Raw genomic sequence first — 24,818 nt, forward strand, 5'->3', positions numbered from 1 at the left:
TGCAAACCAGGCCTTTCAGGCCGTTAAGGAGCAGGGTTTTCTGTGGGAGAGAGTATCTCCCTTTGGCATGAACTGTGCTTTGTAACTTTACAGACCTTTTACGTGCACAAACAGCTAAATTACACATTAAAGGAAAGGCAAAATCCTAAAAAGCATAATAGAGCCTCTTTAAGATACAAGTGTTGAACTGAGGTTGGCTAACGGCAACACATCACATGCTTTTGAAGTCTCACTTACGTCAGCTGTTAAATGGCAAACACTTCTGTGTAGTAAAAAACATTAAGTGTTCCATTTGGGATGATTCTACACTACATTCATACACTACATTGCTGAGTGCATAATATATTTTGTAAGTGAATAGTGTGTGTTTTTAGACACAGCTATAGTTTTAATCAAATTAATCAGGGTGTTACAACAATAGAATGCTGTTTAGGGGTAGGGGTTGGTGTAGGGTGTCTGTAGGACACTAAATAAACACAATTAACTCACTGCAGTGATGCCCCTGTAATGTAAGTTAGTATTTAATTAGGAGTGCAAATAGTATCTGCAGTGACGTGCGGTGATGTCTTAAAGAGGCTAGGCACTGAGTTATGAAAGCCAGATTACCTGATTTATTGTTTAAGCTAATAATACGTAATAAGAGTAAACGTTACGCACAAGCGTGGCATATCAAGAAATGTACAAATCAGGATGTATATCGTGTACTCTCTCTCTCTCTCACACACACACACACACACACACACACACACACACACACGTAAACAGTGAACGTTACGCATTTATCAGATCCTTCAAAACCTCTCGGTTTTCCTTTACCTTTTCATTGTGGTAGGTTATATTCAGCTTCCTTTGCTTGTCAAGTGCAAGGTCGATCCGAGATTGTCAGTGTAATTTGACACTGGATGTGAGCTGACGACTTTTCATGCTTGGTTAAAGCTGCGGGCCGGTTGTTCAAATCATAATATCCTGCTGAAGTCCAAACAGTCTGACTGGTTGAAAAAAGCAGGCAGGGATAGCAGTACATCCGCTGATTGTTAGCACAGCCACATAGCCAATCTTTTCTTACATACAAATCAGTTTGAAATGATCGGATAATTTTTGGACCCTTTTGCTGTACTAGTCCATCTAAGGCTGGCGTAGACCTCCCTCTTGCAATTAACTCATATTTAGAATTAAAATCGAGCTTGGAAAAATTTCTTAATTCCGTGATTACGGCCGGTGCTGTCATTTTGATTTTGAATTTGGCGGGGATAGGCATGTACGCCAACTGTGGTGTAATGACGTTAGCTACGCAAATGTCCAGGAATATCTCGATTTTAATTGGTCCATGTCTGATACGTAACGGAGATGATTACGGCATAACATATTTACGTCAAAAGGCACAGCAGATTTGTGCTTTTTGCCGTACATGTTAAAGAATACAGGATCGAAGTGCGCATGCGCAACATGGGTTTTCCGCTTGTCGTCTGCAATGAAAGGACCGTAAAAGCACTGCTTATTCTTTCATTTGTTTTTACCATTTGTTTTTACCATACAAGTTTATTATTTAATAAACATTTTATTTTTGAATTTTGGCAGGGTAGGCAGTGCCTAGTTTGCCTACCCAGACCGCACGTCAGTGAGTATCTGCCACTTTTGCACCAGGGTATAAAAAATAAATAAATATGCTTTTTGTTGCCATTTACACTTAATGTAAATGGCATCTAGCCACTGCCTAATAAAAATGGGCCATGGTAGAGTGCAACAGTGCTCGTCCACTTTTCAACTTGGTTTCTGAAGTAATTCTCCTATTAATTTTTTTCCCCCTAGGGATTCCATAAAATCCTTTTATAAAAGAGTTCTAAGCCATAAACCAAACCAATCAGCTCCAAAGTGAATCACAACATTACAAACTATGATTTTAAGCCAAAAAGGATTTAAAATTTGGACAAAAAGGTTCATTCAAGACTGTGTACTTTCATTAAGGTATGAACTATAATCCCAAGAAGCATTGCGAATGACATAATCAAATAAAAAAATGATAGAAAATGTAAAACTATTGATTTAAAGTAATTGATTATCAGTACAGAAAAACAAGTACAAAATCAATATAAAAAATTTATAGAAATTAGGAAGCACAATAGCCAAATTGGACACTGTTTTTGTTATGGAGACAGACTCAAGACAGATCATAATCACATGTTGTGGCAGACACACATGCAGTTCTGTGCTGCTATCGCAGTCAGTCAGTCAGTCAGTCAGTCAGTCAGTCAGTCAGTCAGTCAGTCAGTCTCTCTCTCTCTCTCTCTCTCTCTCTCTCTCTCTCTCTCTCTCTCTCTCTCTCTCTCTCTCTCATGGCCCAGCTTGAGTAGCTGGATATGAAAGCAACAGGAAAATTTCCTTCTTAGTCTCCATCATACACACATATAACCATATAATATACGCATGCTGTCAGGTCAGTGATAGCCACTGTCGATATTCTTGCCGATTTCGCTCTAACTCACATTGTGCCTTTATAAATGTTTGTCCAGATGTGTTATGAGGGTGACTCATGAGTTCTGTCGTGCCTTTCAAAGTGCAGCTCCATTTTTTGATAATCTTTTTGCAATGTAAGGCACACAGGGCTTTTCATTTGTACCCATTTGCGATTTGTTGCGACTTGCTTCTCTTTATAGCTCCTTATGCCTGGAATGTTCCATTTGAGCCACTGTAAAATGGGTTAAGACAAGAGTAAGCAGGGTAAGAATTAAATAAGAAACATAATCCCCTTTAAATATAGCCATTTCATGCGATAATTGGTTTAGGCCTGATTTCCATACTGCAAGATGAAACTAAGGCATTAAAGCATCTTTCCACTGCTTAAATCCCAGAGCATTCCTTTCCTTCATAGCTCTCTGTACTCTAGAAACCATTATGCCGACTTAGCTTTTTTGAGAAGGGCAAGACATGTGATTTTTCTTTTATTCTGAAGATTATCAGAGGAGTTCTATTATGGGAGGAAATTTCATTATGTACAATATGTTATTTCCTCTGGTTCTTGTTCTACGTCACTGGAATGCTCTTCCCACTCAGAACTGGTACTCAAAATCCACTTTTTTTTTCTTCTTGTTCGGCTTTGATACTTTGCGAAGAGAGCATTGATGTCTTATTTAGCCTCCTAAAAATCCCATAAGTTTCACGGATATAATTTTTGATGGCATTTGGAGCTTGTAAATAATATTGAGCTGCCTTTCCTCAGAATCCTCAACTACTTGATTCAGATCTACTCCTTTTATTTATATTGTGATTTAAACTTTACGGGGAACCATTTGATAACACTTGGTATGTTTACATGCACTTCAGAAGTTTGATCGCTTTCGTTATAAAACAGTAATTCATATTTTAAAAATGTCATGTAAATGCTTTAGTCTGATTGAAATGGCACCATTTCGATTTTTGCGAAGTCAGATTACAGATGCGATTTTAGTTTGGCTTCACCCAGCATGTACACATGTTAATTAAACTACAATTGCCCTTGCCATTGTATGCATGCTCTGAAAGACAGAGGTGATGTATGACTTGTATTTAACCCATCACTTTTGAAGTCATGCCTTCAAATATTCGAATACACATTGTGTCATGTTTACATGACGACAGATGAAGACTAGCTTGACTACACAAAAACCTGCTGTTGCTTGATTATACTATAACTGCACATGTAAACGAACTGACTAAATGATATGTGATCTGTCATTAACTGTTCTTACTAGTAAATCAGTTTAAAGTAAAAGGATATGGTAGCTGAACAAAAACATTTAAAACATTTTTTCCCACTTTGTTTCAGTTGTGTCCAGAGCAGTTGGTGCTGCTGTTGGAGCTTCTTTTAGAAGAAGACCACATATAACCTACAGGCCCAGAATGTTGAGGTGCAGTAGCCTACAATCCAACACATTCTTCCCACATGCATTTACATTTAGAGAACTGTACATAACTACCAACATTGCCTTCAAACTCATTCCCAACATCAGTAGAGCTGATCAGTTAGTTATTTATCTCTATTGAAAATGTTTCAAAATATATATATATATATATATATATATATATATTTATATATTTATTTATTTTTTTTAAATTTTTTTTTTCTAATATCACCGTTTTCCAAAGTACTAGATACTAGCGATCGTTTTCAAAAGTCTCAATTTTCGGTGGAGGAAAATGCTATTCCAATATGGATGAGAGGCCTAAAGGTATAATCAATGCATTTTCAACTGAAAACTTAAAAGTGTGGGCATTCTTAGTTTCTCTGGTAGCACTCTGTGTTCTCCGGTATCATAAAATCATTTCATAACTAAAAACATCCAACAATTAATTTCCATTTATTTTTGTATTTATTTATTTGGGATGTAGTCATTCAATAAGCAGTATAATAATGTCAGCCAGTTATCATTGCAAAATGAATCATTTCCATCACTCTCTCAGGTTTGTATTTATTTTTATTTTTTTTTGCGATAATGACCAACTGACATTACATTTGTATATTATATCTTACTTAGTGTCTTGGAAGTCAATAGTTAAATGCTGGCCCAATTTCTTCTCCAATTTTCTGACAACAATTTATTGTTGTCAGAATTTCACAATAATTCTGCCTAAGGTGTTTTATACCCACCTTTCTTTTGCTGTTTCCTCTTCACACCTTTTCAAATATTGACTAGAGGCAGGCGGAACTCATCTATCATGTCTCCACCTACACCTCTTGTGTTCACAGTTGGGGAAAAAAAACAATCTACCATTCTATCATTTTATGTTGCTCTAGTTCTTATTTGTATACTGTAACACTGATACTGCTGACATTTACTTTTTTACCCCAGTGAATAAGTTGCTTGCATTTATTTGTAAGTAATCTCATCATTTTGTTTGAGAGAGAGGTTTCGAAAATATCATGTCTACTTGAATTCCCTCAAATATCCCCTTGCCTGGCTGTATCAGGAGCATGCAAATGAAGATATCTGATTTCTCTCAGATTTTGTGGAGATGTTTTTTTTCTTCCAAAGACTTTCAGGGTTGTAGGCCCTGCGTTTCGCTCTTCAAGTAGCAGCATTAGCAAAACACTAACCCCTGTGGTATTTACCTCCTTATTCAATTACTGTCCCGGCAGCCAATTAGGCCACTTTGTGATTTTTACTCAATTCAGAAGAGGCCAGCTTCTGTTTGGGAGCAAAATTTGGCAGGTCAGTACTGGCCTACCGCAACGTTCTTTTGAAATGAAGAATTATTTGGCAGGTCAGAAGATGTAAGATAATACAAAACGGTGACCACAGTAAGTCCCAGACTACCACAGCTAGTTTCAAACCGGGGCCCAAAGGGAGGTTTTCGTCAAGACCTTCAAGGAAAAACAAAAGGCTCTCTAAAAATAAATCAGGTTATTACCATCAAGCTCCCCTCCCTGCATCCACCCGCTCTATTGCTTCTTTTTCTCCCCTCCTGCTCCCAGGCCCTGACGGTCATCTTTTCTTCCAAACAGAATTAATTCTGCTCCCTGTAAGCCATTATTTACCACTCTGTAGTAACATAGCCATTTAGCATACTTTTTCTCTCAAGGATTGCTTCTGAAACATAATTTTCATGTTTTAATATAGAAGTAAATCCTTATTATCTGCGCATAATTATTAGCTCAGCATGAAGATTGCTTTAAGATCATAATAAGTGTAGAGGAGTGGCCGGCGCCACTTAGTCTGTGTGGGTCATGACTGGGCGTTGTTTTCATTCAAGAAATGAATCACAGCTTTGCTATGAATATTTCATAATTAGTGGTGTTTGCTAAGGCAAAAATCACTATTACCTTTGAACAAACCCCTAACACTGAGGCCAGAAGCATACTTCACGCGAGTATGCAAACAGATGTGAATGCTAGGCCAATACATTGCCTGTTGAAAATACATTATATGTGTTATTTTCAGATAACTTGTATTAAACATCAACTTAAGCTTACTTTCTCAGCAAATGTGCTATTACTTTTCTAAGTTACCAAACCAGCAATTTTCTCTGGGGATGAAAATAACAGACAGAAAAATCCCATAGACTAGGGACCCAAGCCATGTGCCAGTAAGCAACCACCTAGCAACCAGCCAGAATCTGCTAGTGTTTCTTAATCATTTCCTGGAGTAACACCTAAAGGCCTGAGTATGCTTAAGTTGTTCACATTGCTGATCGTTCCACACACAGTATGCATGATGCAAATTTCAGCACAGTCCATCTGACCCAGATTTTCTTGACCCACAGGTGCAGTCCTCAACTGTGCGCATCATCAGCGCATGCGCTGTATATTGACTATGAATGTGTTCAATTCTGAAGTGAGAGCTTCGGAGAGTGGAAGAGTGTAGGGCACTTCAGCACCATATTTCCAAGCCAAAGGGGTTTAAATGTTTTAAAAAGTTCACTATAATGGGGACTGGGTAGATCAGTGAGCATTGATGCTGACTACCACCCCTGGAGTCGCGAGTTTGAATCCAGCCAGGTCTAGGAAGGGTAGAGTCACATGGGGTAACCTCATCATGGTCGCGATTTAGGGGTTCTCACTGTCAATGGGGCATGTAGTATGTTGTGCGTGGATCGCGGAGTGTAGCATGAGCCTACCGTGCTGTGAGTCTCCATGGTGTCATGCACAGTGAGCCATGTGATAAGATGCATGGATTGACTGACCGTCTCAGAAGCAGAGGCAACAGCACAACACATTATGGATGTCTCTCTTAATCGACACATTCAATTCAGATCATCCAGCGCTCTTCTAATCACCTAATCTGTAGAATATGGAATGTTAGATAAAAGAGACATCCAAAATGTGTAGTGTTAGTGTTATTTCAGGACAGGATTGAGAAACACTGCCCTAAAACAATCAGAGCAGCTTAGAATAGCAAGCAATGCCCTGGCAAGCACCCATAATGCCCATCAGTGTGGCAGTTTTGCACAGGCAAGCACCCCTCATATTTTCTTTAGATTATGTAAAAATCTAGTTGGTCAGTTCAATCTGAACAAGATTAACATAAGTGTTTTTTTAACATGAATTGCTTCAGTAAAAAAACATTTGAATACAATCATTTAGTTACTATTATTATTATTCATTTTAAGACAGTTTGTTCATATTTGGATAAATTACAATAGAACAGAAAAACTGGAGTGCATTAACTGTAGATTAAATATAGGGTCAATTTTAGGTCACTGTGCAGGTTTAGTTAATATGCCTTCATTACAGCTCTTATTCCATTGCACAATACCTTACTTGAGAACCCAGCATATGAGTTATTTATGGTGTTTGAAGAGTATTTGCAATGGAAACCGGTAAGCTTAGGCCTGCCACTCAGGAGAATAGCACCTCTCTCTCACTCCATGGCGCATAATTTGTACCGTGTATGTCATGCGAGTACAGGCAAAAGCATAAGGGCTAAGGGTTGTGGTATGCTGTTTCATGTGAGGACTCGTGCACGTGTATGTGCGAGTACCATCTGTCGGAACTCATTGTATCACAGTTACTCTCAAAGCCTGACCACAAAGTTCACACGGACGACCAGCCAGGAAAAGAGAAATTGATGAAAGGTACATCAGAAGTTTTCTGGATATGGTTTGTAATATGTGTGTTCCTAGAGCCAGGTGAATACGGGAGAAAAAACACGTAAATTACAAAATGGCCTACTCAATGAGAGGCCAGATAACAACACACTTTCCTATTGAAACACGTTTTTTTTGCCTGGCAGACAAGAGACAAAACAATATGAAACACAAGGCAAATTCAATGTTCTGTTAGATGAAACCAAATGACTTCTACACAGTTTTCTGAATTAATAATATGGCAAAACACAACAACTAATTAACTGACCCCAGAAAATTGTCAAAGTCAGTTTTGATAGGTTTGAGGACAGCAGGAAAAAAAACTATTCTAAATGCAAATAATAAAATGCAACAAACCATATAATTGTTTTCCAATAATCAAACCAATATAAACTGCACATTTCTGCTTTTAAACCTTCCAAACATTGGCCCTATTCTGTAACCTAAATTGTAACTTTTTTTTTAAGAAAAGGATGGAAGAGTAAATTTTATTTAATTGATGATTCGCAAAAATAGTCTTATCAAAATGATTGTCCATATATGCAGCAGGTGATACAAGGGCTGCTGCAACCACTCCCTTCCCAGGGCGGCATGATCCATGCAAAGATCAACAACATTTAAGGGATTTGAAAGGGTGGTGCTCTTGTCATATTATGAAATATGTCATCACTGATGATAAATGAGTTGATTTCATCTGGTTATGGTGGTGTAGTTGTAGTCATGCCATTTACTATCTACAATCAGTAAACCCATATAAGCCTGCTCTGTTTGTTATATCAATCTCTGTGTGTGCATAATGCCACCACGTGTCTAACAAGACTTTACTTACTAATTGTAAATGGCACGTACTAGTATATTAGCATGTGCCCATTAGAACATGTGCTTGTGCATGCATGGTTACAAATATTTTCATAATTTAAATTATGTGTGTGCTTGTCGGCGTGCCCTCTCTTGTGCCCTGTACAGAACCAGCAGCTGCACAGGGGATCAGAGTTGAGCTGCATTCCTGGGGAGACCCCTGAGGCAGGACAGCTGTGGTGTGCCTGCCTACGTCTCTCTCTCTGTCTCTCTCCCACTCTCAAGAGGAGCAGTAATTACATGGGACATTCCAAAATGCATTACTGCAAGCATTCACACAGAAACGCTCACAGATGCCGTAATCAGTGATGCACATGGCTGTTGCGGGGACACACGGGTTACCGAATGGTGAATGGTGAGATACTGACCAAATATTTAAGGAATAGCTCAGTCACCCAAACATACTTTTTTTTTATTATTAAAATAATTTGATCACCCTCATTACTCATGAATTTCAATCTTCCATTTAATTAAAAAGATTTTTAGCAGAATGTTGACGCTGCCCTTTTTCATACAAGGGAAGTAAATGGGGACGGGAGTTGTTGAGCTCTAAAAATGACCACCTTAAATGTAAACCATTAGACATAAACACTATGTTCAAAGTCTTCTGAAGCCATTCAATAGCTTTGTGTGTGTAACAGATCGAAGGTTTTCCTTTATTCGAAAATCTTGCCCTCTGCTAAAACTTATTTAGGTTTTCATTTGATGGAAGAAAGAAAGTCATATGGGTTTGGAATGACATGAGGGTGAGCAAATGATCACAGAATTTTAATATCCCAAAATTTGGGTTAGCTAACCATTTAAAGGTTGCGTGTGCCATTTCTGTTCCCTGTAGTGGTAATAAATGCAGTTGCAAAAATGAATGATAATATTCAAACAGGTTTCTCAAACACTCCCCTCACCTTCCATTGGTTGGACAAACAAAGTCCCACCCCAAACTCATGCCATTGGTTGAACCAGTGTTGCTATGTTGGGCTGGTAAGGATGCTCAAAAAACAGACTAATGTTTTGATATCACCTTAGGGCCACAATGCCTAGACATTTCAGGGGAATCAACTTACGAATGGCTTGCAACAGTAGCTGTTACTTCATATTAAGGGAATATTCTGGGTTCAATACAATTTAGCTCAATTGACAGCATTTGTAGCATAATATTTATAACCACAAAAATTTATTTCGACTCGTCCCTCCTTTTTCTTAAACAAAAAAATCACAAATTGAGGTTACAGTGAGGCACTTACAAAGAAAATGAATGGGGCTAATTTTTGGAAGGTTTAAAGGTAGAAATGTGAATCTTATAATTTTATGAAAGCACTTATTCTTTCTTTTAAAATTCATATTTTATTTAAATCTTTAATAACAGTCATTTTAGGGTTTGTTGACGTTTCAACATCGAAGTTGTAAAATTGGCTATAACTTTACACAGAAAAGGTTAGTAAGTGATTTTATCACACTAAAATCATGTCTACACGCATATTGTTTACGTCTTGTGGCTATACTTTTGAAAGAGTGAGTATTTTAACTTTCAAAAATTGGCCCCCATTCACTTCCATTGTAAGTGCCTCACTGTAATCCAGATTATTGGTTTTTTTAAAGAAAAGGAGGGGCAAGACAATGTTAGTTTTTGTGAAAATCAATATTATGCCACAAATGCTGTTGATTTAAGCTTAACTTGTATTGACCCCGGAACATTCCTTTAATTTGCGAAAGGAGAAATTATTTCTACATCCAATAATCTACAATTCACTTTTAGCCATCAGAACATGAATTGAGCTCTTTTGTCTTTATCGTTCTGTCTTATTCCCTCATTCACCACATACCTCTTATACAGTATCTGTCTTCTCATCAGTTTTAATGAGTCAGATACCTGTTGCTATGTACATATTAAGTTTGTTGAATTCTCCAAATGTCCTGAGGTTAGGTTAATGTAGGTCAGACTGTCTGACTAAACAAAATATCTTCCTGTTGTGGGAGTTTAGATCAGATATTCAGAGCAGTCACTGTTATCATAAGCTGTTGTTACCGCACCCCTGGCTAAAGAAATAATTCTGTTTGTGTCTTCACTCAGATACAAACCAGACCTATTACTGCATGTGTGTATGCGGTGGATCTGCCCTCCTGCTAATTAGAACTGTGTGTTTTCTCTAGTATGTGGTCTGCACTGCCGTCACTGTGGCTTCTTTGGGTTCCGGCAGTTCTGGGACCGTGATGGGAATGGGTTTCTTTCTTGCTGTGTGTGTTTGTGTGCAGCCCACAGTTTATGCCACAGAATATCTGACACTGCATTGTAAAAATGTTTGAACCTAAAAGTTAAAAGTAATAATGAATTTACATTTTTTATATTTAAATATTATTAATTAAGCTAGGTGCTAACATACAAATGCAAACAATAGAATATAATAGAATAGCAATATGCATATTATTCCTCCTACAGTAGTATGTGAGATCAAGGCCACATCTACATTTATATGTTTTTGATAAAAAAATGATGTTCCGTTTCCAAATGGCATCGTTTTCCAAAGTATAGCCTACGGTACTAGAGAGTATTTCAGTTTTTGGCAAAATTAAATCAGCTGACAAAGTATTAGTGTGGACTTGGACTAAGATCAGTGTATCCCAAAGCACAACATGTTGAATACTGTAATATGCCAAAGTTGCCTGGACGGTATATTACATGTGGTGGATTTTAGAAGTAATTTTTATCCATGCCTGCTTTTTGTGCTTTTATTTCCTAAAACCCCTTCTGCTACAGAAAAGGAATTGGCAACATTTCTCTTTTGTCTTTTTTTAGTTGTAAGAAATGGTAGGGAATGTGAGGCACAACAGTTTTTAAATTAATTAATCTTTTAAAGTCTTTTTAAAGTAATAAGGTAAAAAAAAAGGACATTTTAGGACATTAATTTTATAGGATGCTTATATGCAAATGTAGCAGCGGCCGTAAATAGAATTAGACTACGCCACCCCGAGGTCTAACCCGGGGAACTGTAAGTAACCACCAAGGCTTCTATAGCATTAGGCAGTTAGGTTTGCGCACTGAGCAAGCAGAGAAATTGTTCCGTACGAAAAGAAAATACAATTTTATTAATCAATTTCACAACAAAGATAGTGAACAAAAAGCTGATGTCAGCATATTTTTAAAACACTGCAAACTGGATAAGAGCCAATACCACATCACAATATATATCTACATTCACAGCACTCCAATGAAGATCAAACAATTAGTCAATAAAACACAATAATAAATAACACACCAGGAGGTGTGACTCAGTGTCCTGACATAAACTCTATTTCACACACGCACACTCACAATACCGGGCTTGAGGCTTACTGATGGGCGTCCAGCGACTCGGGCATGAGCATCCCAGTAATCAACCCCAAACGCACGCGCACAACCACACTATCAGCACAGCAACGGTCACACTGTGGAGGTACTCACACATACCAAAGAAGGCCCACCACCTCGAGCACGCCGTCCCCACCGTCAGCACTCAGCTCCTCAACATGTAACAAGGACAGAATAAACAAAATTAACTACAGGTCATAATTTCACAACATAAACCAGACTAACAACAATAACAACATGCAGAACAAATAACTTTACCAACAACAACAGCACGAATAAAGTAAACAACAACAACAAAGAAAATGAAATAAAGTTGTAAAACAGTAATGCTAAGAAATCAAATCAACAAACAAAGAAAATGAAATAACTTTGCACAATGACAATAATGCTGGTAAATGAAATGAACAAAAAGGGAAATGCAATACCTTTACAAAATAACAATAATGCTGGTAAATGAAATAAACAAAAAGGGAGATGAAATAACTTTTAGAACACAAAGACGCACGACCCACTCGACGGATCACAATATGAATCACGTAACAAACACACTCATCCGTGGATAACACAAATCTGAGGGCAGATACTCAATCAGCCACACAAGTGGCCTACGATGCAGTTGGGAAAAAGTAGCTCAGTCCATTAACTTGGACTCGGCGAAAACCAGTTCAGCACATAAGAAAAACATGCATTAAGAGCATTTAAGCAAAGCAGCAGTTGCCCCAAGGCAGGCCGCGAACGCTTCCCTGCTATGGTAGCTATCCCTAAAACACACAATAATAGTTGTATTAAGCTACCACCCAACTAAGGCAAAATCACAGGCCCGAATGGAGAAAACTTACCTGAGCAACAGCGCGCTGACACCCGAATCTCGCAGGCAATGCGCCGTGTGGGAGTCGACAAACGTAACACGTTATTCCGTTCAATCCGATGAAACATGGGGTAGCCGAAACACAGCAAGTAATTCTATGAAAAATCGGAATCCCACATAAACCACAAGCTAACTAGCAACAGTACAACATTTGCGACAGACCTCTACATACGGCTGCGACACCACCAAAACTGGGTGAACCCAAACAACACGAGCCTCCAGCGTCTCACACTGCCCCAGAAGGTACGTTCGAGCTATAATATCCTCCTCCTGACATGATTGGCCACCAAGAACACACAAGCCAATCGCGAACCGGATAGGAAAGATAAAAGCCGGGGGGGAGGAGGGACTGGGTTCAATCACAGTCCATCCTGCCACACAAACGCAAATTGGCAGTCAGACTTGAATAGAGTAGAATAGAATAGGATGCCAATTTGCTTACTGTCAATATATGTTAGATTAGAGCATTTTGCATCATAATACTCAATGTTGGCATACAGTAGTATGTCAAATGTGCCCTGGTGGTATAAATTAAACATACTAAACAGGGGAGATGGAAATCATACCTGAGCCAACTTTCGCATTAAAAGCATTTCACATTTTGGTTTAAAAAATATGTTTTTTTTTTTATATGCTAGTGGGTTTGCTGGCAGGCGAGGACAGATGGGAGTTAATTATGTCAGCAAGAGAGAACTGCACAAACCCATTGCTTGTAAACACGCGGTGACATTTGAAACCTGTTGCTTCGATATATTTGTGACCGGAAGGCTCTTTGCAGTGCCATTGTTTCCTGTTGTTTTCCTGAGTCACTTCACACCTCGTTTTAAAGCCAACGTTCTCACACACTTTTATGCACACTCTCACAATCTGACTACATTAATCATTAAACTGCCTGCCACCTTCAGACCCCTCCAGCTCCCACCCATTCAGCTTCAATTTAACCCCCACTGTGTGTGTGTGTGTGTGTGTGTGTGTGTGTGTGTGTGTGTGTGTGTGTGTGTGTGTGTGTGTGTGTGTGTGTGTGTGTGTGTGTGTGTGAGCGTGTATTTATCACTTTGTGGGGACCAAATGTCCCCATAAGGATAGTAAAACCTGAAATTTTTTACCTTGTGGGGACATTTTGTCGGTCCCCATGAGGAAAACAGCTTATAAATCATTCTAAATTATGTTTTTTGAAAATGTAAAAATGCAGAAAGTTTTCTGTGAGGGTTAGGTTTAGGGGTAGGGTTAGGTTTAGGGGATAGAATATAAAGTTTGTAGAGTATAAAAACCATTATGTCTATGGAAAGTCCCCATAAAACATGGAAACACAACGTGTGTGTGTGTGTGTGTGTGTGTGTGTGTGTGTGTGTGTGTGTGTGTGTGTGTGTGTGTGTGTGTGTGTGTGTGTGTGTGTGTGTGTGTGTGTGTGTGTGAGCGTGTATTTATCACTTTGTGGGGACCAAATGTCCCCATAAGGATAGTAAAACCCGAAATTTTTGAACTTGTGGGGACATTTTGTCGGTCCCCATGAGGAAAACAGCTTATAAATCATACTAAATTATGTTTTTTGAAAATGTAAAAATGCAGAAAGTTTTCTGTGAGGGTTAGGTTTAGGGGTAGGGTTAGGTTTAGGGGATAGAATATAAAGTTTGTACAGTATAAAAAACATTATGTCTATGGAAAGTCCCCATAAAACATGGAAACACTACGAGAGAGAGAGAGAGAGAGAGAGAGAGAGAGGACAGGTTGAAATGCTTAAGGCAAATGTATATTTACACCAGATAAAGGCGTTATAGAGAGGAATGTGTAGTATTAATGGACTGTTGCTGTGCAATAGACTTACTTTACATGACCACAGAGCAGGTGGGCTACAAAACCTAACAGGAACATACATATTACCATCATATCATCTGTTGTAGGTTCACATCAGACAGGTCTCAGATATACAATCAATCAGAATAGAATATAGAATAGCAAATTGCATGCTGTCCATCCAATATAGCATGTGATGTAATAAATATGTATAAAATATTACACCAAAATAGAATGGCAATTTGCATACAATCCATCCTGTATAGTATGTGAGCAGTTTGCATTCTATGTGAGATGTTGAATGTGCTGAAATTGAATAGAATATCGGTTAGCATTTTATCTGTCCTATAGTATGTGAGATGTTATATATCCTGAAATCGTATGCTAGAATAGCACTTTGCATACTATCCATCCCAAATAGGGTGAGATTTTAAATGTTGAAATAACATAATAGAATATAATTGAATAGAATATATAGAGTAAATATTGCACACTTTTCATCCAATATAGTATGTGAGATGTTAAAATAGCATAATAGAATAGAAAAATTATTTGCATTCTATCTATCCTACAGTATATGTGAGATGTTAAAATAGCATAATAGAATAGAAAAATAATTTGTAGTATGTGAGATGTTAAATATGCTAAAATAGTATACTAGAATTGAATAGAATAGCAATTTGCATACTTCCCATCCTATATAGTATGTGATATGTTGAATATGTTTAAATAGTAAACTAGAATTGAATAGAATAGCAATTTGCATACTTCCCATCCTAAATAGTATGTGAGATCTATTGATTGTAAATAGCTCATAGCCCTCAAGTTCCAGATCAGCTCCCTTCTCTTTACTGAGCCAAGTCTCTGATATAGCAATTGCATTAAACATAGTGAATTGTCCTATAGTCCTTAACTTTTGTAAAATTGATATAAAGACTTCTAATATTGAAGTGTATTATTGACAATGTATCATCCATCATTACTTTTGAATTATTCATTTGTATAATACTCAGTTGCAGTTGTCGATATTGTAGAAGTGTTTCTCAGGATCAATGTCATTCTCAATTTCATACATTTTGTGTTCTGTAAAGTCGAAAGTTTTCAAGTTCAGCTTCTCGTTATTCTCATGTCCAGGCAATTTGTTATCCACACAATCAGATGAACCTATTTCTCCAAACTTATCATCTTCCATATCTTTGAAAGGAAAGGAATAGTCCCTGTTCCATCTCGTCTTAGCTGTCATTGTCTATTCAGATATTCCCACACAAAAAATTGTTTTGTCTTGGCCATTTATTTCACAAACAGTTTGTTTTAATGTCAGCTGCATTATGTTCATCAATGTCACTATCTATTAATTACTTATTTTCCAGAGGACAGAGCCAAATTGTTGTTATCATCTGTATGGATCTAGGTCTTTTAGCTCTCTCACCACGACCACTTTTGCGGTTTCGGGAGATCCATTCAGCTGAATCGTGATTTTGCAATTTCTTGTCCAAGTGGCTTTTATTTTGCTTTGCTTCCTTAGAATACATGCCTGCCTGGCAATGTCAGCATTATTTTTGGTGAGATGTTCATTCAAATACACTCCCATCCCTGTCAGCTTCTTAATAGTCTTTTAATGCTCTTGCGATTCACAAAACAAACAATGATTGCTGGCTTTATTCTGCTGTCCTTTCAGGGAAGTGTATGACAAGCTGCAACTTTGTTGCTTTCTATGGTCATATTTTGTCTCTTAAAAGCTTGTGGTGTTCCAGTGTTTGTAACTCATTGTTTGTGACTTACGCCGCCCTGGCATATGTTTTGTGCTTGATCTCAAGTCAGGTTATAATCAAGTCTTACATACAGTATATATTGTTCCATGTCATCATTCTTTTCTCCAAGTCTTCAATCGTATTATCCTTTTCCTTGAGAAATGTTTTAAGGAGTTTCACCTCATCCATTCCATGAGTTTGGTCTGTTGTTTGGCGATTTATCTCCTCTGACATAAAGTTAAAGAATTTCTTGATTCCCTCCATTTCTTCTTGTTGTTTCCATCTTTGGTGGCATTTTTTCTTGTTTCGATACTCTTGAAACTTGTATTTTCATTTGTTTCTCAGAAAGAGCGAGGGCTTCTTTCTAGAACAACCATCTTAACTGTGGGGAGTCAGTCATAGCAGTTTATTGGTTGTTCTCTCCATCCTATATAGTGTATGAGATGTAGAATATGTTTGAATACTATGCCAAAAATGTCCTATTTGAAGTATAGGGCTAATAATCCCTAAAGCTACAGAAAAGAGGGAGTTTGTGGTGGTTCTCTTTCAATTTGTTTTTGTAGAAACATGGCAAGGAATGTGAGGAAAAAACTGTAGGTAAAACTGTACAAATCAGTCAAATCTAAAAGTTAAAGCTAGGGTGTGTAATCCAGAGAGGCTATCTGTTAGCAAGCTAGCTTTGAAAGCATAGAGCCCGCCCTCGCTTCAGAGGTGTCTCCAAAGCCACGCCTCCTCTATCACACACACACATACACATATATATATGTATATATATATATATATATATATATATGTATATGTGTATATGTTTATTTTTTTATATTTAGACCACTTAAATTATTAATTGCTATCAGGATGTGAAGAGACTTTCAACCAGCATAACAAAAAATGTGTCTGGAAACGTTTGCACACCTAGCTTTAAGTAAAATGAGCTGTGAATTATTTAAACGTAATCTGATAAAACAAGACGGTAAGACAAAAGAGTAATGAGATCTTAAAGTTGTAGTTTTGTGTGAGGTCTGGTTGTGGGCAGAGCTCAGAGCTGGAGGGTGTCGTGAGGGAGTGTGAGGGAGCATTAGAATGACAGCAGAGAACAAGAACAGGGATAAGAACGAGAGGGAGAGACAGCCAGTCTGTGATCTCCCCGCTCTGCTCCACTAACACAGCCTCCATTTATATGTGAGAGAGACGGAGAACATCTAATATAAACAGAGCACACACCACCACTGACACATGCTTGCCTCAACATAAAAATACATTGATAACAAAACCACAGATTCATACCCAATTTCCCCATGTGTGTATGATTCTTGCAGGACAGTGTTATTATAGAGATGTTTGGCTGCTTTGATCTCTGAGCTTTTGTTTAATCACTTTCTATCTGTCTCTTTCTCATTAGGTGAAGCATTGCTAGTGTGAACCGGTGGTCCAGCATAAACACACAACTGCATGCCAAGACATTGAGCTCATTCTGATCCTTGACCAGGTACATAATTTGTTTTCTTTCACATAAAAACACTTTTTAATCAAGCAATATCACATGAGCAAAAGTGCTAAAGTACGTCTGTGATTCAGCCTTAGGCATGAGGCCACGTGTAATCAAAACTGTGCTGATATTCAGTACGACATGATTGTTTGTGATATTGCTTTTTCTTTTTTACAACATTCATTTTTCTATCACAAATACATTTAAACACATAATGGACAGTTATTCTGTGTATACGTTTGCTCCGCAAATGAAATGGTTCTAAATGAAGCCAAAGCAGGATTTGCAAACAAAGCTGACTATCAGGGTGATACAAACAGTGAAGCATGCCAGTGCTGTTATACTATATATCAGCACTCTTGGACTGTGGCTTGTCCAATCAGATTAGAGTATAAAAGCATATTTCATTTGCGAAATTTAAAAAAAAAAAAAAAAAAAATGTGTGCATGTGTCTGTGTATGACAGGCTATGGATGTGTATTTGTATGGTGAGCTGATGGTCCATGAAGATGCTTGGCAGCAAGCTTTAGCACGTCATTGCCTGTCCACCATTCAAAACGACATGGACCAATCAGCACGCAGCATTGTGGAGGAAATAATCCTCTGAAATCAGGGATGTCAGGTAAGATTCACCATGAGTATCATCACTCTCCATATTGCCTTAGTTACTTAATATCCGATTAGTGTATTTGTTAAATGACCTTAATATATTTCAAAGTCCAATATAAATCAACTCGTTGCTGAAGATGAAAATGCCAGTAGTTCAAGGATGCAAAATATTTTTGGTAATCAAGGGATGCTCCAAAATCAGTTATGCTCTCTCAATATGCACAATCAACTGTTTTCAGTGGCTGAGTGATGGTGTGTCCCATTTTTTGGTTATATTTGGAAACTTTTGACCAGAAAATCCCACATTATGCAAGTACTAAGAGCTACTTAAAGTCACTGTGGCCAGAGTGATGCAGAAGTTGTAAAAAGGTCTTTTGTTTATACTCTCCACATTATTCAAAATCTATTCCCAGTGTCCTGTACACAGCAAGCTTACACATTCTTCCTGAAGCTCCCGCCTGCCTCTTGTGCACTTTTCCAGGAAGCCCGTCAAGATCTGTTTGTATTAGAATGATTATTGAATGTGCTCCTCAAACATTTCTGAAGCACCAGAAAAGAAACAAGTCAGCACATTTCTTTTCCAGACAGGGCGTAAGAAGAGAGATGTGTCCATGGGTCCAGCTAATCACTTTTAGGTAGTCGACATGTCTTGCGGTTTGACATGCTAGACTCCATCTAAAACTATTTTAAGAAGCATTTTCCCTTTTTAAAATAAATATGCTTGCAGTTTTATGAGCCTATATTAATTGAGACTATATTAAAACTTTTTCAGTTGTTTTTATTGTACTGCAGAAAAATTAACAAAAAATTGTTAGGGCAAAAATGTAGTGAAAAATAAATGGTGACCAGTTAAAGAACCTAAAATTAATGTTCCCCGTCTGTCACTCAGTCGACGTTGTGTCGCTGAGTTGACACTAGGGGTCGCTCCTGCGGAGCACGGCCATCTCTGATTTTGAGAAAAGGCCAATGAGAATTGACGTGTGGAATTTGCATGCCACTCCCCCGGACATACGGGTATAAAAGGAGTGACGCTGCAAATACACATCAGATATCTTCTTCGGAGCCGAGAGAGCAGTCATAGAGCTGAATTCCTCTGCTGTTTCATTCGTCTCTGCAAGCTGTTGGCTTTACGGCGCTTTCCAGCGGTCCTCCCCCTCACATACTACGTTGTGCTGAGCATACACCCCTGGGTGCTTCAGCAGCTGATAAAAGGGTTTACGGAGTGAATAACTTCGTATATATATATATATATATATATATATATATATATATATATATATATATATATATATATATATATATATATATAAAACATTAAAAGAGTATATTTCTCTAAAAGAGTGGCACAAACGGTGAAGCGTCTTTTTCAAAGTGTCTTTCCGTTTGTGTGTGTTTCCTGGTTGCGGTCGTTCTCTCTCCCCGTCTGATGGCCACGATCATTGCCTCTTGTGTCTGGGTGTTACCCACGCAGAGTCAGCGTTTGTGGATGGTTCATGCTCTCACTCGTAAGAGCGCGAGGCACCCCAGCTGCTCCCCGACTCGGTCCTTCTACCTACGGGTATGAGGTGGTGACAGCTAGTGCTGGGGGCGATATGGGGACCTCAGTGGGAGCCTCTCTGCCGGGTACAACCCCACGGACCTCCTCGTAATGCTTGTATGTTCCAACCGAGCACTGGGGCGCGGTTGCCGGTTCGCTTCATAGTGGACCCATGATCACGTTCGGAGCACCTGACGACGATGAGATCTCGATCGCGGCATCGGAGAGCGGGTTTGTCATGTCTGATGCTGAAGACTCTGCTGAGCTCCCACCCTCGGGTGCAGCGGCTCAGTCGCAGGCTGACGCGGAGCTGACAGCCATGCTTGCCCGGGCAGCCGCGAGTGTCGGGCTGGAGTGGAACCCTCCACCTCCCCCGAAACCTCGCGGCTCAACGATTGGTTCCTGGGGCCGGAGCGCCGCTTACGGCCATGCTCCGCCCCGTTCATTTCTTCCCGGAGGTGCATGAGGAGCTTACCCGCTCGTGGTGGGCACCTTTCACTGCCCACATGCGAGCGGTAAGCTCCTCCGCTCTCACTACCCTCGATGGCGGGGCGGCAAGGGGCTACACGGCGATTTCCCCAGGTGGACCAAGCGGTCGCGGTGCACTTATGCCCGCAAAACGCCTCCACCTGACGGAACCGCCCGATGCTTCCATCCAGGGCCTGTAGGCTGACATCATCTCTGACGGCTAAAGCCTACAGCGCCGCTGGACAAGCCTCCGCCTTACCATGGCACTCCAGCAGGTGCACCAAGCCAAGGCACTTGGAGAACTACACGAGGGTAGTCCTGACCCAGGTCTAATGCAGGAGCTGCGTTCAGCGACCGACTTCGCCCTCCGGGCAACGAAGGTCACGGCGCGGGCTCTCGGGCAGGCGATGTCCACCTTGGTGGTCCAGGAGCGCCACCTATGGCTCAACCTGGTCGAGTCGCGAGAGGCTGACAAGGTACGTTTCCTTGACGCCCCCATCTCCCAGGTTGGGTTGTTTGGCGATACCGTTGGAGACTTCGCCCGGCAGTTCTCAATGGTAAGGAGGCAGACGGAGGCTATACAGCACATCCTGCCCAGGCGGAGCTACAGGCCCCGCACCCTGTCTGCTCGTCGCCCAGCGCGTCCCCCTGCGGTACCAACACCAGCGCCGCCACAGCCCGCCCCTCGGGGCCGGCCCCGGCGCGGAGCTACCCACAGGACAGCGATGTCCCCCGCCTCACGACCGGCTGCCAAGAACCCTAAGATGGCTTCGAAGCGCCCCTGAGACGGGCAGCCCTGGGACTAAGGAAACTGCACTTTGGGAGCTGGTAAGCAGACCACTCCCTCCCCCGCCGGAGGGGCGGGTGGAGAATCCTTATTTCCTTTTGGAATTTATTATCACGACTGCCAGCCACCAGTTCTATTTGGCAGGTACAGCGCCCTGGAAACGGGTCTTCCTCTTTCGCGCGTCCAGCTCAGCACAACCCCTCTCCCGAGCCGACGATCCCCGTAGGCCACGAGGACGAAATTCTTCCTCCCCCTTCCCAGGCTGTTCCGGGAGCGGTCACAAGGAGCCAGGTAAGTGCTTCGTAAATGTCTTGGGGCTTCGGGTCAACTGGGAAAAGAGCAAGCTCGTCCCAGTTCAGAGCATCTCTTTTCTCGGAGTTGGACTCGATCTCAATTTACATTTACATTTATGCATTTGGCAGACGCTTTTATCCAAAGCGACTTACAGTGCAATTATTACAGGGACAATCCCCCCGGAGCAACCTGGAGTTAAGTGCCTTGCTCAAGGACACAATGGTGGTGACTGTGGGGCTTGAACCAGCATCCTTCTGATTACCAGATTACCAGTTATGTACTTAGACCACTACACCACCACCACTCCACATCTCAATGTTGCATACGTTCAGACAGAACACGTTGGTCCCACTGAAATCCTTTTAGAGGCTCCTGGGGCATATGGCATCATCAGCCATGGTTACACCGCTCGGGCTGATGCATATGAGACCACTCCAGCATTGGCTGCAGTCCCGAGTCGAGAGACGAGCATGGCGCCACAGCACACACTGCGTCCTCATCACACAGATGTGTTGCCGCTCTCTCAACCCCTGGTCAGACCTAGCGTTCTTGCGGGCAGGAGTTCCCCTAGGCCAGGTCTCCAGGCATGTCGTGGTTTTTTCAACAGGGCTGGGGCGCCGTGTGCAGCGGGCCCGCTTTTTCATTGGCACATCAACTGCCTCGAGTTGCTGGCAGTACTACTTGCCCTGAGGAGGCTTTTGCCGTTGATCCGGGGCAAGCACGTGTTGCTCCGGACAGACAACACAGCCGCGGCGGCGTATGTCAACCGCCAAGTCGCTGCGGGCCACTCACATCCCAGGTTACCTCAACAGCACAGCGGACGCGCTGTCGCGGCAGGTTACATCCAGGGGAGAGTGGAGGCTCCACCCTCAGGTGGTTCAGCTGATCTGGAGTCGATTCGAAGCGCAGGAAGACCCGTTTGCTTCCCCGGAATCCTCCCATTGCCCACTTTGGTACTCTCTGACCGAGGCCCCCCTCGGCACAGATGCCCTGGCACACAGCTGGCCCCCAGGGCTTCACAAGTATGCATTTCCCCCAGTGAGCCTACTTGCACAGACGTTGTGCAAAGTCAGGGAAGACAGGGAGCAGGTCCTCTTAGCGGCCCCTTATTGGCCCTCCCAGATTTGGTTCACGGACCTCACGCTCCTCGCGACCTCTGGAATCTCCATGTCTGGCCCTTGGACGGGACGCGGTACACTTAGGTGGGCTACACTTAGGTAGACACGATCACTCAGGCGAGAGCCCCCTCAACAAGGCGTATTTATGGCCTGAAGTGGCGTCTGTTTGCTCAGTGGTGTTCTTCCCGTGGTGAAGACCCCAGAGATGCGCAGTTGCAGCAGTGCTTTCCTTTCTGCAGGAAAGGTTGGAGGGACGGCTGTCCCACTCCACCTTGAAGGTGTATGTAGCCGCTATATTGGCCAGTCCTTATACTTCTGAGCAGTTAGCCGTTCCCCCTAGGAGCAGGGGACCGCTTCATGCCTGCCAGTGTGTTGGGGTAGTTATGCGACGGCTTGCTGCGCTGGCTACGAGGCACACAGAGGTTTGCCCGTCTCGCACCGCTTGTCTGCGTAACTCGGTTCAGCTCTGTGCCGTTTTCCATGGGACCCCTAGTGTCAACTCAGCGACACAACGTCGACTGAGTGACAGACAGGGAACGTCTCGGTTACTGGCGTAACCTCCATTCCCTGATGGAGGGAACAAGACGTTGTGTTCCCGCTAGCCAAAATACTGAACCATCCGCTGAAAGTACCGGGTCTTTGGCTCGGCTCCTCAGTGCGATACCTGATGTGTATTTGCAGCGTCACTCCTTTTATACCCGTTTGTCCGGGGGAGTGGCATGCAAATTCCACACGGCAATTCTCATTGGCCTTTTCTGAAAATCAGAGATGGCCGTGCTCCGCAGGAGTGACCCCTAGTGTCAACTCAGCGACACAACGTCTCGTTCCATCCATCAGGGAACGGAGGTTACGTCAGTAACCGAGACGTTTCCCTTGTACATTCATATACATTTTCATTGTAGTTTATTTTTATTTAATCTTAATTTTTTTTAGAGGACAATTAAGTCGGATTTGAACGTGGGTTTCTGTGTGCCAACAGCTCTCTTGTACTGTATAAGTCAAGTGCAGTCTTCATAGCTCAGTTACACATTCATATAAATGTTATGCGACAACAATCTTTTTACATTATACTTGATGAATTTCTTGCCTCCACACCAGCATATCATCCACAAGGGAGGAATTCCCTGGGTCTGCATAACAGCTCATAATTTGTTGCTTCCTTAAAAGCTGTAGAGGACAGATATATGTTGGTAACCATGAGCGGAAGAAAGGTTAATTGTCTGCCTTTGAAGCTGCCTATCTCACCATGTATTCACGCGAAGATATTATCCTGTTTAACAGAGCAGCAAGTTACACAGACCATGGTCTGAAGGGCTGCTAAATACTTGTCAGCCTCTGGGAAAGAAGATTTATAGGTCCTGTTTGGTAGTGAGATAAATCCTTTAGCTGTCTCTTTCTAAAGTTTTTTTGGTGAGTCTTTGGTGCTTTTAATCCACCGACAAGACATTTTTATTTGTTTGGGGACTTGGTGGAGACTGGTGGCTTTTTCAAGCCTATGTGGTTTATGTCACTTGAATCACGCCAGGCGAAATTATCATCCTGCGATTTGTGCCACACTAATGCAGCATTTTCATTCTCAGAGAGCCTGTTTGCCTTTAGAGGTCAGCGTCTAGACATTGTCAATAATTCTTCAGTACACACTGGGCGACTGCCTCACTTGGACGTGCCCTGAAATGTGAGAGGTAAATTCTGATGATATCAGATTACACCTATTGTCCTAAAGTATGCCAAACAGTGGGTCACAAAAACTATTAAACGATAATAATGGGCATGTTGTGCTTTTCAGGCAATGGCTGTTTTTCTTTTTTAGCTGTGTTGGAAAGCTAATGAAGAAAAATCTAGAATCCAGACAGATGTATTTGGAGTGAGCAGGGCTGGCCCTCAGGCTCTTGTATAAGAAAACAGTATTGTCAACAGCCCCATTGGGCCAATGCTGTGTTGTACATCTTAGGTTAGATCTTGTGAAGTAAAAAAGTAAAATCGTCCAAAACCTTGAGTCTGTTCTGGTGGTTGTAATTTTATAAAAGTGAGTAAAAAAATGGACTAAATTCTGTTGCCATCATTTATAAAATGAGTCCATTCTTTTGCTTTTATTTTCTAAAAGTAAGGAAAAACTTTAGTCTGGTCTGTTGCCATCATTTATAAAAGCGAGTAAATACTTCAGTCTGTTCTTTTGCTGTCATTTTACAGAAGCAAATAAAAACTAGAGTCCGTTCTGTTGCTGCTGTTTAATTAAACATGTCAAATCTCAAGTCCGTTCTATTGCCTTTATTTAATAAAAGTGAGTAAAAACTCCAGTCCATGCATTACAGTCATTTTACCACAGCCGCTTGTGACTTATTGCTA

At 41.0% G+C, this 24,818-nt stretch overlaps 1 pseudogene; it reads left to right on the forward strand.

Annotated features, from left to right (window-relative positions):
* Nucleotides 1-24,818, forward strand: part of LOC127630552 (aminopeptidase O-like) — a 118,266-nt pseudogene that overhangs the window by 89,042 nt on the left and 4,406 nt on the right.

This window comes from Xyrauchen texanus, chromosome 37 (assembly GCF_025860055.1).
Source record: "Xyrauchen texanus isolate HMW12.3.18 chromosome 37, RBS_HiC_50CHRs, whole genome shotgun sequence".
NCBI lineage: Eukaryota > Metazoa > Chordata > Actinopteri > Cypriniformes > Catostomidae > Xyrauchen > Xyrauchen texanus.